Source organism: Carassius carassius, unplaced genomic scaffold (genome assembly GCF_963082965.1).
Source record: "Carassius carassius unplaced genomic scaffold, fCarCar2.1 SCAFFOLD_68, whole genome shotgun sequence".
NCBI lineage: Eukaryota > Metazoa > Chordata > Actinopteri > Cypriniformes > Cyprinidae > Carassius > Carassius carassius.
In genome coordinates, this window is record NW_026775139.1 from 271,269 (window position 1) to 285,636 (window position 14,368).

At 47.3% G+C, this 14,368-nt stretch overlaps 23 non-coding genes across 23 annotated transcripts; 12 read left to right on the forward strand and 11 right to left on the reverse strand.

The window, feature by feature from the left end:
* Window positions 1–124: 124 nt before the first annotated feature.
* LOC132137187 (U4 spliceosomal RNA) lies at window positions 125–265 on the forward strand. Its single transcript, XR_009431824.1, has one exon. It is a non-coding gene; the product is annotated as a U4 spliceosomal RNA (small nuclear RNA).
* A 174-nt stretch (window positions 266–439) lies between these two features.
* On the reverse strand, window positions 440–521 carry trnas-gcu (transfer RNA serine (anticodon GCU)). Its single transcript has one exon. It is a non-coding gene; the product is annotated as a tRNA-Ser (tRNA).
* A 752-nt stretch (window positions 522–1,273) lies between these two features.
* LOC132137188 (U4 spliceosomal RNA) lies at window positions 1,274–1,414 on the forward strand. The gene has a single exon (XR_009431825.1). It is a non-coding gene; the product is annotated as a U4 spliceosomal RNA (small nuclear RNA).
* A 174-nt stretch (window positions 1,415–1,588) lies between these two features.
* On the reverse strand, window positions 1,589–1,670 carry trnas-gcu (transfer RNA serine (anticodon GCU)). The gene has a single exon. It is a non-coding gene; the product is annotated as a tRNA-Ser (tRNA).
* A 758-nt stretch (window positions 1,671–2,428) lies between these two features.
* On the forward strand, window positions 2,429–2,569 carry LOC132137141 (U4 spliceosomal RNA). Its single transcript, XR_009431776.1, has one exon. It is a non-coding gene; the product is annotated as a U4 spliceosomal RNA (small nuclear RNA).
* Window positions 2,570–2,743: 174 nt separating this feature from the next.
* On the reverse strand, window positions 2,744–2,825 carry trnas-gcu (transfer RNA serine (anticodon GCU)). Its single transcript has one exon. It is a non-coding gene; the product is annotated as a tRNA-Ser (tRNA).
* Window positions 2,826–3,570: 745 nt separating this feature from the next.
* Window positions 3,571–3,711, forward strand: LOC132137189 (U4 spliceosomal RNA). Its single transcript, XR_009431826.1, has one exon. It is a non-coding gene; the product is annotated as a U4 spliceosomal RNA (small nuclear RNA).
* A 174-nt stretch (window positions 3,712–3,885) lies between these two features.
* Window positions 3,886–3,967, reverse strand: trnas-gcu (transfer RNA serine (anticodon GCU)). The gene has a single exon. It is a non-coding gene; the product is annotated as a tRNA-Ser (tRNA).
* Window positions 3,968–4,725: 758 nt separating this feature from the next.
* On the forward strand, window positions 4,726–4,866 carry LOC132137142 (U4 spliceosomal RNA). Its single transcript, XR_009431777.1, has one exon. It is a non-coding gene; the product is annotated as a U4 spliceosomal RNA (small nuclear RNA).
* Window positions 4,867–5,040: 174 nt separating this feature from the next.
* On the reverse strand, window positions 5,041–5,122 carry trnas-gcu (transfer RNA serine (anticodon GCU)). Its single transcript has one exon. It is a non-coding gene; the product is annotated as a tRNA-Ser (tRNA).
* A 743-nt stretch (window positions 5,123–5,865) lies between these two features.
* LOC132137036 (U4 spliceosomal RNA) lies at window positions 5,866–6,006 on the forward strand. Its single transcript, XR_009431675.1, has one exon. It is a non-coding gene; the product is annotated as a U4 spliceosomal RNA (small nuclear RNA).
* Window positions 6,007–6,180: 174 nt separating this feature from the next.
* On the reverse strand, window positions 6,181–6,262 carry trnas-gcu (transfer RNA serine (anticodon GCU)). Its single transcript has one exon. It is a non-coding gene; the product is annotated as a tRNA-Ser (tRNA).
* Window positions 6,263–7,012: 750 nt separating this feature from the next.
* Window positions 7,013–7,153, forward strand: LOC132137006 (U4 spliceosomal RNA). The gene has a single exon (XR_009431646.1). It is a non-coding gene; the product is annotated as a U4 spliceosomal RNA (small nuclear RNA).
* Window positions 7,154–7,327: 174 nt separating this feature from the next.
* trnas-gcu (transfer RNA serine (anticodon GCU)) lies at window positions 7,328–7,409 on the reverse strand. Its single transcript has one exon. It is a non-coding gene; the product is annotated as a tRNA-Ser (tRNA).
* Window positions 7,410–8,160: 751 nt separating this feature from the next.
* On the forward strand, window positions 8,161–8,301 carry LOC132137037 (U4 spliceosomal RNA). Its single transcript, XR_009431676.1, has one exon. It is a non-coding gene; the product is annotated as a U4 spliceosomal RNA (small nuclear RNA).
* A 174-nt stretch (window positions 8,302–8,475) lies between these two features.
* trnas-gcu (transfer RNA serine (anticodon GCU)) lies at window positions 8,476–8,557 on the reverse strand. The gene has a single exon. It is a non-coding gene; the product is annotated as a tRNA-Ser (tRNA).
* A 765-nt stretch (window positions 8,558–9,322) lies between these two features.
* On the forward strand, window positions 9,323–9,463 carry LOC132137007 (U4 spliceosomal RNA). Its single transcript, XR_009431647.1, has one exon. It is a non-coding gene; the product is annotated as a U4 spliceosomal RNA (small nuclear RNA).
* A 174-nt stretch (window positions 9,464–9,637) lies between these two features.
* On the reverse strand, window positions 9,638–9,719 carry trnas-gcu (transfer RNA serine (anticodon GCU)). Its single transcript has one exon. It is a non-coding gene; the product is annotated as a tRNA-Ser (tRNA).
* Window positions 9,720–10,469: 750 nt separating this feature from the next.
* LOC132137179 (U4 spliceosomal RNA) lies at window positions 10,470–10,610 on the forward strand. The gene has a single exon (XR_009431816.1). It is a non-coding gene; the product is annotated as a U4 spliceosomal RNA (small nuclear RNA).
* A 174-nt stretch (window positions 10,611–10,784) lies between these two features.
* Window positions 10,785–10,866, reverse strand: trnas-gcu (transfer RNA serine (anticodon GCU)). The gene has a single exon. It is a non-coding gene; the product is annotated as a tRNA-Ser (tRNA).
* Window positions 10,867–11,616: 750 nt separating this feature from the next.
* Window positions 11,617–11,757, forward strand: LOC132137008 (U4 spliceosomal RNA). Its single transcript, XR_009431648.1, has one exon. It is a non-coding gene; the product is annotated as a U4 spliceosomal RNA (small nuclear RNA).
* Window positions 11,758–11,931: 174 nt separating this feature from the next.
* Window positions 11,932–12,013, reverse strand: trnas-gcu (transfer RNA serine (anticodon GCU)). Its single transcript has one exon. It is a non-coding gene; the product is annotated as a tRNA-Ser (tRNA).
* A 750-nt stretch (window positions 12,014–12,763) lies between these two features.
* On the forward strand, window positions 12,764–12,904 carry LOC132137068 (U4 spliceosomal RNA). The gene has a single exon (XR_009431707.1). It is a non-coding gene; the product is annotated as a U4 spliceosomal RNA (small nuclear RNA).
* Window positions 12,905–14,368: the final 1,464 nt, after the last annotated feature.

Genomic DNA, 14,368 nt, shown 5'->3' on the forward strand with positions numbered 1-14,368 from the left:
ATAAGGCTTCTCGTACATACTGCCTACTGGTTTTCGTAGACACACCACGCAGTTTGGAGCTATTTACCACCCTGTCGTTCCACGTCCACATGGCTCCAGCTGAAAGGTCGCGACCCTTGCCACCATTCTTTCGCAGAGGCAATATTGTAGCCTATGAGGCTCATCCGAGGCGCGATCATTGCTGGTTAACAACTTTACCCAATACCCCGCCAGGATGACTTGAAATAGAGTCAGCCTTGGCAATTTTTGCCTTCTTCTTTTGAAGCTTATCGTGTTGTTGAAGAATAGGTCTCGTGTCCTTAATGCATTGCGTGCTTCCATTATTTAACACACCTGATTCGGATCATCGACCGTTTTGAATCGCACTGCATGAGGTGAAAGTGTCACATAAGGAAAGTGCACCAAATGTGCAAAGCAGATGAACAATCACAGCAAGGACCGACGAGGATGGGATTCGAACCCACGCGTGCAGAGCACAATGGATTAGCAGTCCATCGCCTTAACCACTCAGCCACCTCGTCACTCGTGTGGGGGCCCGACTGACCTCTGGGCTGTGTTGGTTTTCCTGAAGAACCTTTTAGCACTGTGATGTTGAAGCTCACCCTTGGCACCAAAGTATAGTTCATTTTTGTACATGTACGCTGAGATATGCGTACAGTTGAACACGTAGAATTTCAAAGCATATTCCATTTGTTTGCGCATTCGAATGCAGGAGGTTAAACACGTGCGCTCTAGAAAAAGTTTAAACTTTGTCCAGCACCTGTTGCATTTTTCATCGTTTATGACTGATGTTCTTTGTACTCTTAAAAGCTGAGCTTGCTCCTATCTCATGACCCCCCTCAGACAAGCGCTTGTCATTGTGGCCCTCTGTCGTTCTGGTCTCCGTTGCCGTTTTGAGAGAACACCTGAGTCTAGCAAAAGGTAGCACATTTGACACAGGACCTCCCTCAGAACTTGTTTGCAGTGTCTTTGCACTCGTCACTGTATCCTACCCAACCCCCCAGGGGCCTCGTCAAACAGAATCTATCCTGACTCAGACCACGATCTTTACGACTCCACCCCTTTGTTGCCAAGATACCCATAACTCTCTTCCCCCAGGGGTTCGGGAAAGCAACACACACTCCTCTTTAAGTAAAGAGAGAGCAGCGAATAAGGCTTCTCGTACATACTGCCTACTGGTTTTCGTAGACACACCACGCAGTTTGGAGCTATTTACCACCCTGTCGTTCCACGTCCACATGGCTCCAGCTGAAAGGTCGCGACCCTTGCAACCATTCTTTCGCAGAGGCAATATTGTAGCCTATGAGGCTCATCCGAGGCGCGATCATTGCTGGTTAACAACTTTACCCAATACCCCGCCAGGATGACTTGAAATAGAGTCAGCCTTGGCAATTTTTGCCTTCTTCTTTTGAAGCTTATCGTGTTGTTGAAGAATAGGTCTCGTGTCCTTAATGCATTGCGTGCTTCCATTATTTAACACACATGATTCGGATCATCGACCGTTATGAATCGCACTGCATGAGGTGAACGTGTCACATAAGGAAAGTGCACCAAATGTGCAGAGCATATGAACAATCACAGGAAGGAACGACGAGGATGGGATTCGAACCCACGCGTGCAGAGCACAATGGATTAGCAGTCCATCGCCTTAACCACTCGGCCACCTCGTCACTCGTGTGAGGGCCCGACTGACCTCTGGGCTGTGGTGGTTTTCCTGAAGAACCTTTTAGCACTGTGATGTTGGAGCTCACCCTTGGCACCAAAGTATAGTTCATTTTTGTACATGTACGCTGAGATATGCGTACAGTTGAACACGTAGAATTTCAAAGCATATTCCATTTGTTTGCGCATTCGAATGCAGGAGGTTAAACACGTGCGCTCTCGAAAGTTTAAAGGCAAAAGCGAAAGGCTTTGTCCAGCACCTGTTGCATTTTTCATCGTTTATGACTGATGTTCTTTGTACTCTTAAAAGCTGAGCTTGCTCCTATCTCATGACCCCCCTCAGACAAGCGCTTGTCATTGTGGCCCTCTGTCGTTCTGGTCTCCGTTGCCGTTTTGAGAGAACACCTGAGTCTAGCAAAAGGTAGCACATTTGACACAGGACCTCCCTCAGAACTTGTTTGCAGTGTCTTTGCACTCGTCACTGTATCCTACCCAACCCCCCAGGGGCCTCGTCAAACAGAATCTATCCTGACCCAGACCACGAGCTTTACGACTCCACCCCTTTGTTGCCAAGATACCCATAACTCTCTTCCCCCAGGGGTTCGGGAAAGCAACACACACTCCTCTTTAAGTAAAGAGAGAGCAGCGAATAAGGCTTCTCGTACATACTGCCTATCGTAGACACACCACGCAGTTTGGAGCTATTTACCACCCTGTCGTTCCACGTCCACATGGCTCCAGGTGAAAGGTCGCGACCCTTGCCACCATTCTTTCGCAGAGGCAATATTGTAGCCTATGAGGCTCATCCGAAGCGCGATCATTGCTGGTTGAAAACTTTACCCAATACCCCGCCAGGATGACTTGAAATAGAGTCAGCCTTGGCAATTTTTGCCAGCTTCTTTTGAAGCTTATCGTGTTGTTGAAGAATAGGTCTCGTGTCATTAATGCATTGCGTGCTTCCATTATTTAACACACCTGATTCGGATCATCGACCGTTTTGAATCGCACTGCATGAGGTGAAAGTGTCACATAAGGAAAGTGCACCAAATGTGCAAAGCAGATGAACAATCACAGCAAGGACCGACGAGGATGGGATTCGAACCCACGCGTGCAGAGCACAATGGATTAGCAGTCCATCGCCTTAACCACTCGGCCACCTCGTCACTCGTCCCGACTGACCTCTGGGCTGCGGTGGCTTTCCTGAAGAGTCTTTTAGCACTGTGATGTTGAAGCTCACCCTTGGCACCAAAGTATAGTTCATTTTTGTACATGTACGCTGAGATATGCGTACAGTTGAACACGTAGAATTTCAAAGCATATTCCATTTGTTTGCGCATTCGAATGCAGGAGGTTAAACACGTGCGCTCTAGAAAAAGTTTAAACTTTGTCCAGCACCTGTTGCATTTTTCATCGTTTATGACTGATGTTCTTTGTACTCTTAAAAGCTGAGCTTGCTCCTATCTCATGACCCCCCTCAGACAAGTGCTTGTCATTGTGGCCCTCTGTCGTTCTGGTCTCCGTTGCCGTTTTGAGAGAACACCTGAGTCTAGCAAAAGGTAGCACATTTGACACAGGACCTCCCTCAGAACTTGTTTGCAGTGTCTTTGCACTCGTCACTGTATCCTACCCAACCCCCCAGGGGCCTCGTCAAACAGAATCTATCCTGACTCAGACCACGAGCTTTACGACTCCACCCCTTTGTTGCCAAGATACCCATAACTCTCTTCCCCCAGGGGTTCGGGAAAGCAACACACACTCCTCTTTAAGTAAAGAGAGAGCAGCGAATAAGGCTTCTCGTACATACTGCCTACTGGTTTTCGTAGACACACCACGCAGTTTGGAGCTATTTACCACCCTGTCGTTCCACGTCCACATGGCTCCAGCTGAAAGGTCGCGACCCTTGCAACCATTCTTTCGCAGAGGCAATATTGTAGCCTATGAGGCTCATCCGAGGCGCGATCATTGCTGGTTAACAACTTTACCCAATACCCCGCCAGGATGACTTGAAATAGAGTCAGCCTTGGCAATTTTTGCCTTCTTCTTTTGAAGCTTATCGTGTTGTTGAAGAATAGGTCTCGTGTCCTTAATGCATTGCGTGCTTCCATTATTTAACACACATGATTCGGATCATCGACCGTTATGAATCGCACTGCATGAGGTGAACGTGTCACATAAGGAAAGTGCACCAAATGTGCAGAGCATATGAACAATCACAGGAAGGAACGACGAGGATGGGATTCGAACCCACGCGTGCAGAGCACAATGGATTAGCAGTCCATCGCCTTAACCACTCGGCCACCTCGTCACTCGTGTGAGGGCCCGACTGACCTCTGGGCTGTGGTGGTTTTCCTGAAGAACCTTTTAGCACTGTGATGTTGGAGCTCACCCTTGGCACCAAAGTATAGTTCATTTTTGTACATGTACGCTGAGATATGCGTACAGTTGAACACGTAGAATTTCAAAGCATATTCCATTTGTTTGCGCATTCGAATGCAGGAGGTTAAACACGTGCGCTCTCGAAAGTTTAAAGGCAAAAGCGAAAGGCTTTGTCCAGCACCTGTTGCATTTTTCATCGTTTATGACTGATGTTCTTTGTACTCTTAAAAGCTGAGCTTGCTCCTATCTCATGACCCCCCTCAGACAAGCGCTTGTCATTGTGGCCCTCTGTCGTTCTGGTCTCCGTTGCCGTTTTGAGAGAACACCTGAGTCTAGCAAAAGGTAGCACATTTGACACAGGACCTCCCTCAGAACTTGTTTGCAGTGTCTTTGCACTCGTCACTGTATCCTACCCAACCCCCCAGGGGCCTCGTCAAACAGAATCTATCCTGACCCAGACCACGAGCTTTACGACTCCACCCCTTTGTTGCCAAGATACCCATAACTCTCTTCCCCCAGGGGTTCGGGAAAGCAACACACACTCCTCTTTAAGTAAAGAGAGAGCAGCGAATAAGGCTTCTCGTACATACTGCCTATCGTAGACACACCACGCAGTTTGGAGCTATTTACCACCCTGTCGTTCCACGTCCACATGGCTCCAGGTGAAAGGTCGCGACCCTTGCCACCATTCTTTCGCAGAGGCAATATTGTAGCCTATGAGGCTCATCCGAAGCGCGATCATTGCTGGTTGAAAACTTTACCCAATACCCCGCCAGGATGACTTGAAATAGAGTCAGCCTTGGCAATTTTTGCCAGCTTCTTTTGAAGCTTATCGTGTTGTTGAAGAATAGGTCTCGTGTCATTAATGCATTGCGTGCTTCCATTATTTAACACACCTGATTCGGATCATCGACCGTTTTGAATCGCACTGCATGAGGTGAAAGTGTCACATAAGGAAAGTGCACCAAATGTGCAAAGCAGATGAACAATCACAGCAAGGACCGACGAGGATGGGATTCGAACCCACGCGTGCAGAGCACAATGGATTAGCAGTCCATCGCCTTAACCACTCGGCCACCTCGTCACTCGTCCCGACTGACCTCTGGGCTGCGGTGGCTTTCCTGAAGAGTCTTTTAGCACTGTGATGTTGAAGCTCACCCTTGGCACCAAAGTATAGTTCATTTTTGTACATGTACGCTGAGATATGCGTACAGTTGAACACGTAGAATTTCAAAGCATATTCCATTTGTTTGCGCATTCGAATGCAGGAGGTTAAACACGTGCGCTCTCGAAAGTTTAAACTTTGTCCAGCACCTGTTGCATTTTTCATCGTTTATGACTGATGTTCTTTGTACTCTTAAAAGCTGAGCTTGCTCCTATCTCATGACCCCCCTCAGACAAGTGCTTGTCATTGTGGCCCTCTGTCGTTCTGGTCTCCGTTGCCGTTTTGAGAGAACACCTGAGTCTAGCAAAAGGTAGCACATTTGACACAGGACCTCCCTCAGAACTTGTTTGCAGTGTCTTTGCACTCGTCACTGTATCCTACCCAACCCCCCAGGGGCCTCGTCAAACAGAATCTATCCTGACCCAGACCACGAGCTTTACGACTCCACCCCTTTGTTGCCAAGATACCCATAACTCTCTTCCCCCAGGGGTTCGGGAAAGCAAAACACACTCCTCTTTAAGTAAAGAGAGAGCAGCGAATAAGGCTTCTCGTACATACTGCCTACTGGTTTTCGTAGACACACCACGCAGTTTGGAGCTATTTACCACCCTGTCGTTCCACGTCCACATGGCTCCAGCTGAAAGGTCGCGACCCTTGCAACCATTCTTTCGCAGAGGCAATATTGTAGCCTATGAGGCTCATCCGAGGCGCGATCATTGCTGGTTGAAAACTTTACCCAATACCCCGCCAGGATGACTTGAAATAGAGTCAGCCTTGGCAATTTTTGCCTTCTTCTTTTGAAGCTTATCGTGTTGTTGAAGAATAGGTCTCGTGTCCTTAATGCATTGCGTGCTTCCATTATTTAACACACCTGATTCGGATCATCGACCGTTTTGAATCGCACTGCATGAGGTGAAAGTGTCACATAAGGAAAGTGCACCAAATGTGCAAAGCAGATGAACAATCACAGCAAGGACCGACGAGGATGGGATTCGAACCCACGCGTGCAGAGCACAATGGATTAGCAGTCCATCGCCTTAACCACTCGGCCACCTCGTCACTCGTGTGGGGGCCCGACTGACCTCTGGGCTGTGGTGGTTTTCCTGAAGAACCTTTTAGCACTGTGATGTTGAAGCTCACCCTTGGCACCAAAGTATAGATCATTTTTGTACATGTACGCTGAGATATGCGTACAGTTGAACACGTAGAATTTCAAAGCATATTCCATTTGTTTGCGCATTCGAATGCAGGAGGTTAAACACGTGCGCTCTCGAAAGTTTAAACTTTGTCCAGCACCTGTTGCATTTTTCATCGTTTATGACTGATGTTCTTTGTACTCTTAAAAGCTGAGCTTGCTCCTATCTCATGACCCCCCTCAGACAAGCGCTTGTCATTGTGGCCCTCTGTCGTTCTGGTCTCCGTTGCCGTTTTGAGAGAACACCTGAGTCTAGCAAAAGGTAGCACATTTGACACAGGACCTCCCTCAGAACTTGTTTGCAGTGTCTTTGCACTCGTCACTGTATCCTACCCAACCCCCCAGGGGCCTCGTCAAACAGAATCTATCCTGACCCAGACCACGAGCTTTACGACTCCACCCCTTTGTTGCCAAGATACCCATAACTCACTTCCCCCAGGGGTTCGGGAAAGCAACACACACTCCTCTTTAAGTAAAGAGAGAGCAGCGAATAAGGCTTCTCGTACATACTGCCTACTGGTTTTCGTAGACACACCACGCAGTTTGGAGCTATTTACCACCCTGTCGTTCCACGTCCACATGGCTCCAGCTGAAAGGTCGCGACCCTTGCCACCATTCTTTCGCAGAGGCAATATTGTAGCCTATGAGGCTCATCCGAGGCGCGATCATTGCTGGTTGAAAACTTTACCCAATACCCCGCCAGGATGACTTGAAATAGAGTCAGCCTTGGCAATTTTTGCCAGCTTCTTTTGAAGCTTATCGTGTTGTTGAAGAATAGGTCTCGTGTCCTTAATGCATTGCGTGCTTCCATTATTTAACACACCTGATTCGGATCATCGACCGTTTTGAATCGCACTGCATGAGGTGAAAGTGTCACATAAGGAAAGTGCACCAAATGTGCAAAGCAGATGAACAATCACAGCAAGGACCGACGAGGATGGGATTCGAACCCACGCGTGCAGAGCACAATGGATTAGCAGTCCATCGCCTTAACCACTCAGCCACCTCGTCACTCGTGTGGGGGCCCGACTGACCTCTGGGCTGTGTTGGTTTTCCTGAAGAACCTTTTAGCACTGTGATGTTGAAGCTCACCCTTGGCACCAAAGTATAGTTCATTTTTGTACATGTACGCTGAGATATGCGTACAGTTGAGCACGTAGAATTTCAAAGCATATTCCATTTGTTTGCGCATTCGAATGCAGGAGGTTAAACACGTGCGCTCTCGAAAGTTTAAACTTTGTCCAGCACCTGTTGCATTTTTCATCGTTTATGACTGATGTTCTTTGTACTCTTAAAAGCTGAGCTTGCTCCTATCTCATGACCCCCCTCAGACAAGCGCTTGTCATTGTGGCCCTCTGTCGTTCTGGTCTCCGTTGCCGTTTTGAGAGAACACCTGAGTCTAGCAAAAGGTAGCACATTTGACACAGGACCTCCCTCAGAACTTGTTTGCAGTGTCTTTGCACTCGTCACTGTATCCTACCCAACCCCCCAGGGGCCTCGTCAAACAGAATCTATCCTGACCCAGACCACGAGCTTTACGACTCCACCCCTTTGTTGCCAAGATACCCATAACTCTCTTCCCCCAGTGGTTCGAAAAAAGACACAGACTCTCCTTTTAAAGTAAAGAGAGAGCAGCGAATAAGGCTTCTCGTACATACTGCCTACTGGTTTTCGTAGACACACCACGCAGTTTGGAGCTATTTACCAGCCTGTCGTTCCACGTCCACATGGCTCCAGGTGAAAGGTCGCGACCCTTGCCACCATTCTTTCGCAGAGGCAATATTGTAGCCTATGAGGCTCATCCGAGGCGCGATCATTGCTGGTTGAAAACTTTACCCAATACCCCGCCAGGATGACTTGAAATAGAGTCAGCCTTGGCAATTTTTGCCTTCTTCTTTTGAAGCTTATCGTGTTGTTGAAGAATAGGTCTCGTGTCCTTAATGCATTGCGTGCTTCCATTATTTAACACACCTGATTCGGATCATCGACCGTTATGAATCGCACTGCATGAGGTGAACGTGTCACATAAGGAAAGTGCACCAAATGTGCAGAGCATATGAACAATCACAGGAAGGAACGACGAGGATGGGATTCGAACCCACGCGTGCAGAGCACAATGGATTAGCAGTCCATCGCCTTAACCACTCGGCCACCTCGTCACTCGTGTGAGGGCCCGACTGACCTCTGGGCTGTGGTGGTTTTCCTGAAGAACCTTTTAGCACTGTGATGTTGGAGCTCACCCTTGGCACCAAAGTATAGTTCATTTTTGTACATGTACGCTGAGATATGCGTACAGTTGAACACGTAGAATTTCAAAGCATATTCCATTTGTTTGCGCATTCGAATGCAGGAGGTTAAACACGTGCGCTCTCGAAAGTTTAAAGGCAAAAGCGAAAGGCTTTGTCCAGCACCTGTTGCATTTTTCATCGTTTATGACTGATGTTCTTTGTACTCTTTAAAGCTGAGCTTGCTCCTATCTCATGACCCCCCTCAGACAAGCGCTTGTCATTGTGGCCCTCTGTCGTTCTGGTCTCCGTTGCCGTTTTGAGAGAACACCTGAGTCTAGCAAAAGGTAGCACATTTGACACAGGACCTCCCTCAGAACTTGTTTGCAGTGTCTTTGCACTCGTCACTGTATCCTACCCAACCCCCCAGGGGCCTCGTCAAACAGAATCTATCCTGACCCAGACCACGAGCTTTACGACTCCACCCCTTTGTTGCCAAGATACCCATAACTCTCTTCCCCCAGGGGTTCGGGAAAGCAACACACACTCCTCTTTAAGTAAAGAGAGAGCAGCGAATAAGGCTTCTCGTACATACTGCCTACTGGTTTTCGTAGACACACCACGCAGTTTGGAGCTATTTACCACCCTGTCGTTCCACGTCCACATGGCTCCAGCTGAAATGTCGCGACCCTTGCCACCATTCTTTCGCAGAGGCAATATTGTAGCCTATGAGGCTCATCCGAGGCGCGATCATTGCTGGTTGAAAACTTTACCCAATACCCCGCCAGGATGACTTGAAATAGAGTCAGCCTTGGCAATTTTTGCCAGCTTCTTTTGAAGCTTATCGTGTTGTTGAAGAATAGGTCTCGTGTCCTTAATGCATTGCGTGCTTCCATTATTTAACACACCTGATTCGGATCATCGACCGTTTTGAATCGCACTGCATGAGGTGAAAGTGTCACATAAGGAAAGTGCACCAAATGTGCAAAGCAGATGAACAATCACAGCAAGGACCGACGAGGATGGGATTCGAACCCACGCGTGCAGAGCACAATGGATTAGCAGTCCATCGCCTTAACCACTCGGCCACCTCGTCACTCGTGTGGGGGCCCGACTGACCTCTGGGCTGTGGTGGTTTTCCTGAAGAACCTTTTAGCACTGTGATGTTGAAGCTCACCCTTGGCACCAAAGTATAGTTCATTTTTGTACATGTACGCTGAGATATGCGTACAGTTGAACACGTAGAATTTCAAAGCATATTCCATTTGTTTGCGCATTCGAATGCAGGAGGTTAAACACGTGCGCTCTCGAAAGTTTAAACTTTGTCCAGCACCTGTTGCATTTTTCATCGTTTATGACTGATGTTCTTTGTACTCTTAAAAGCTGAGCTTGCTCCTATCTCATGACCCCCCTCAGACAAGCGCTTGTCATTGTGGCCCTCTGTCGTTCTGGTCTCCGTTGCCGTTTTGAGAGAACACCTGAGTCTAGCAAAAGGTAGCACATTTGACACAGGACCTCCCTCAGAACTTGTTTGCAGTGTCTTTGCACTCGTCACTGTATCCTACCCAACCCCCCAGGGGCCTCGTCAAACAGAATCTATCCTGACCCAGACCACGAGCTTTACGACTCCACCCCTTTGTTGCCAAGATACCCATAACTCTCTTCCCCCAGGGGTCCGGGAAAGCAACACACACTCCTCTTTAAGTAAAGAGAGAGCAGCGAATAAGGCTTCTCGTACATACTGCCTACTGGTTTTCGTAGACACACCACGCAGTTTGGAGCTATTTACCACCCTGTCGTTCCACGTCCACATGGCTCCAGTTGAAAGGTCGCGACCCTTGCCACCACTCTTTCGCAGAGGCAATTTTGTAGCCTATGAGGCTCATCCGAGGCGCGATCATTGCTGGTTGAAAACTTTACCCAATACCCCACCAGGATGACTTGAAATAGAGTCAGCCTTGGCAATTTTTGCCAGCTTCTTTTGAAGCTTATCGTGTTGTTGAAGAATAGGTCTCGTGTCCTTAATGCATTGCGTGCTTCCATTATTTAACACACCTGATTCGGATCATCAACCGTTTTGAATCGCACTGCATGAGGTGAAAGTGTCACATAAGGAAAGTGCACCAAATGTGCAAAGCAGATGAACAATCACAGCAAGGACCGACGAGGATGGGATTCGAACCCACGCGTGCAGAGCACAATGGATAAGCAGTCCATCGCCTTAACCACTCGGCCACCTCGTCACTCGTGTGAATGCATGACTGACCTCTGGGCTGCGGTGGTTTTCCTGAAGAACCTTTTAGCACTGTGACGTTGAAGCTCACCCTTGACACCAAAGTATAGTTCATTTTTGTACATGTACGCTGAGATATGCGTACAGTTGAACACGTAGAATTTCAAAGCATATTCCATTTGTTTGCGGATTCGAATGCAGGAGGTTAAACACGTGCGCTCTCGAAAGTTTAAACTTTGTCCAGCACCAGCTGCATTATTCATCGTTTATGACTGATGTTCTTTGTACTCTTAAAAGCTGAGCTTGCTCCTATCTCATGACCCCCCTCAGACAAGCGCTTGTCATTGTGGCCCTCTGTCTTTCTGGTCTCCGTTGCCGTTTTGAGAGAACACCTGAGTCTAGCAAAAGGTAGCACATTTGACACAGGACCTCCCTCAGAACTTGTTTGCAGTGTCTTTGCACTCGTCACTGTATCCTACCCAACCCCCCAGGGGCCTCGTCAAACAGAATCTATCCTGACCCAGACCGCGAGCTTTACGACTCCACCCCTTTGTTGCCAAGATACCCATAACTCTCTTCCCCCAGGGGTTCGGGAAAGCAACACACACTCCTCTTTAAGTAAAGAGAGAGCAGCGAATAAGGCTTCTCGCACATACTGCCTACTGGTTTTCGTAGACACACCACGCAGTTTGGAGCTATTTACCACCCTGTCGTTCCACGTCCACATGGATCCAGGTGAAAGGTCGCGACCCTTGCCACCATTCTTTCGCAGAGGCAATATTGTAGCCTATGAGGCTCATCCGAGGCGCGATCATTGCTGGTTGAAAACTTTACCCAATACCCCGCCAGGATGACTTGAAATAGAGTCAGCCTAGGCAATTTTTGCCAGCTTCTTTTGAAGCTTATCGTGTTGTTGAAGAATAGGTCTCGTGTCCTTAATGCATTGCGTGCTTCCATTATTTAACACACCTGATTCGGATCATCGACCGTTATGAATCGCACTGCATGAGGTGAACGTGTCACATAAGGAAAGTGCACCAAATGTGCAGAGCATATGAACAATCACAGGAAGGAACGACGAGGATGGGATTCGAACCCACGCGTGCAGAGCACAATGGATTAGCAGTCCATCGCCTTAACCACTCGGCCACCTCGTCACTCGTGTGAGGGCCCGACTGACCTCTGGGCTGTGGTGGTTTTCCTGAAGAACCTTTTAGCACTGTGATGTTGGAGCTCACCCTTGGCACCAAAGTATAGTTCATTTTTGTACATGTATGCTGAGATATGCGTACAGTTGAACACGTAGAATTTCAAAGCATATTCCATTTGTTTGCGCATTCGAATGCAGGAGGTTAAACACGTGCGCTCTCGAAAGTTTAAACTTTGTCCAGCACCTGTTGCATTTTTCATCGTTTATGACTGATGTTCTTTGTACTCTTAAAAGCTGAGCTTGCTCCTATCTCATGACCCCCCTCAGACAAGCGCTTGTCATTGTGGCCCTCTGTCGTTCTGGTCTCCATTGCCGTTTTGAGAGAACACCTGAGTCTAGCAAAAGGTAGCACATTTGACACAGGCCCTCCCTCAGAACTTGTTTGCAGTGTCTTTGCACTCGTCACTGTATCCTACCCAACCCCCCAGGGGCCTCGTCAAACAGAATCTATCCTGACCCAGACCACGAGCTTTACGACTCCACCCCTTTGTTGCCAAGATACCCATAACTCTCTTCCCCCAGGGGTTCGGGAAAGCAACACACACTCCTCTTTAAGTAAAGAGAGAGCAGCGAATAAGGCTTCTCGTACATACTGCCTACTGGTTTTCGTAGACACCCAACGCAGTTTGGAGCTATTTACCACCCTGTCGTTCCACGTCCACATGGCTCCAGGTGAAAGGTCGCGACCCTTGCCACCATTCTTTCGCAGAGGCAATATTGTAGCCTATGAGGCTCATCTGAGGCGCGATCATTGCTGGTTGAAAACTTTAACCAATACCCCGCCAGGATGACTTGAAATAGAGTCATCCTTGGCAATTTTTGCCAGCTTCTTTTGAAGCTTATCGTGTTGTTGAAGAATAGGTCTCGTGTCCTTAATGCATTGCGTGCTTCCATTATTTAACACACCTGGGGCCTCATTTATAAAGCGTGCGTACGCACAAAACGGGGCTGGAAACGTACGTACGCCAGTTCCCACGCAAAGGTTGTGATCTATAAAAAACAAACTTGACGGGAGAATGTGCGCACCTTTAAGCAAACTTTGAGCCGTGCGTACGCACATTCTGGAGACAAAGGGAATTGGCGACACCGATGGTGAGGTCGTGAACTGAAGTTAGATTGTAGAAAATAAATGTGAGAAGAACGATTATAAGAATGAATGACATTTAATTTTCACTCCATTTCATACGTTATATCCACATTATCATGAAGATTAAATCCAACAGTGTTATTTGTGCCGATTGTTTTAGGCTATATACATCTAGTAAAATCCAAACGTAATTCAAAATGTATTAAAAGTAAAATAAAATAATAATCAGCGCTGCCTTACAGTCACATTGTCCACAACGGGAGCACAGGAGGACATGGCGCGATACATGTGATAGCCTACAGAATAGCATGAAATACCCTTTTATTAGAGAACTGCAGAACACAGTGTAAAAAGGAAATATTTTCCTTAATGTACATAGCCTATATCATAAAATGTCAAAGTCTGCAAATACAGTCATGAAGCACAATCGCTACTCATCATCGGTCCTAACTATTACGGTGTTCATTACAAAACCGTCAAGAAGCATGTGTTCACTATAACATTTTCGTCTTAAATTTTCGCCCACAAATTAATTAAGTGATTTTGTCAAGGTGTTAACGATCAGTCTATTTGCTAGAAACATATAAATTCTCCGGTGACCCGGGTATGTAATGCTTCATGATGGCACTCCTGGCACTGTTGGAGGATTACGCTAATGGCAGAATAAGGAGAGAACGAGTTTTCAGGGACCATGATGATTTCCTGGCCCATGATGATGACTGGCTAATAAGCCGATTTAGATTCCCTAGAGCTGTGCTCTTGGATCTATGTGCTGAATTGGGTCCAGTATTAGAGAGGGCAACACGCCGGAACCATGCCATCCCAGTCCAAATACAAGTCCTCACCACTCTGGGGTTCTTGGCAACCGGCTGTTTCCAGCGGGAATTGGCAGACAGGTAAATTAATAATATAAAAAAACTATAAGTAATCCTCAAATTTGTCTCTAAGACCTTTTTGTATATGAAATAATTCTATTGGAATCTATCATCTCACCCTATAGGTCTGGTATATCACAGCCGTCCCTGAGTGCCATAATATCTGTCGTTTTAAATGGTATACTTAATATGGTTAGTCGATACATCAGGTTCCCCTACACTGTGCGAGAACAGGCCGAAATTAAAACGCAATTTGCAGCAATGTCTGGTTTCCCAAATGTAATCGGCGCAATTGACTGCACTCATGTTGCTATAAGGGCACCATCTGAAAATGAATTTG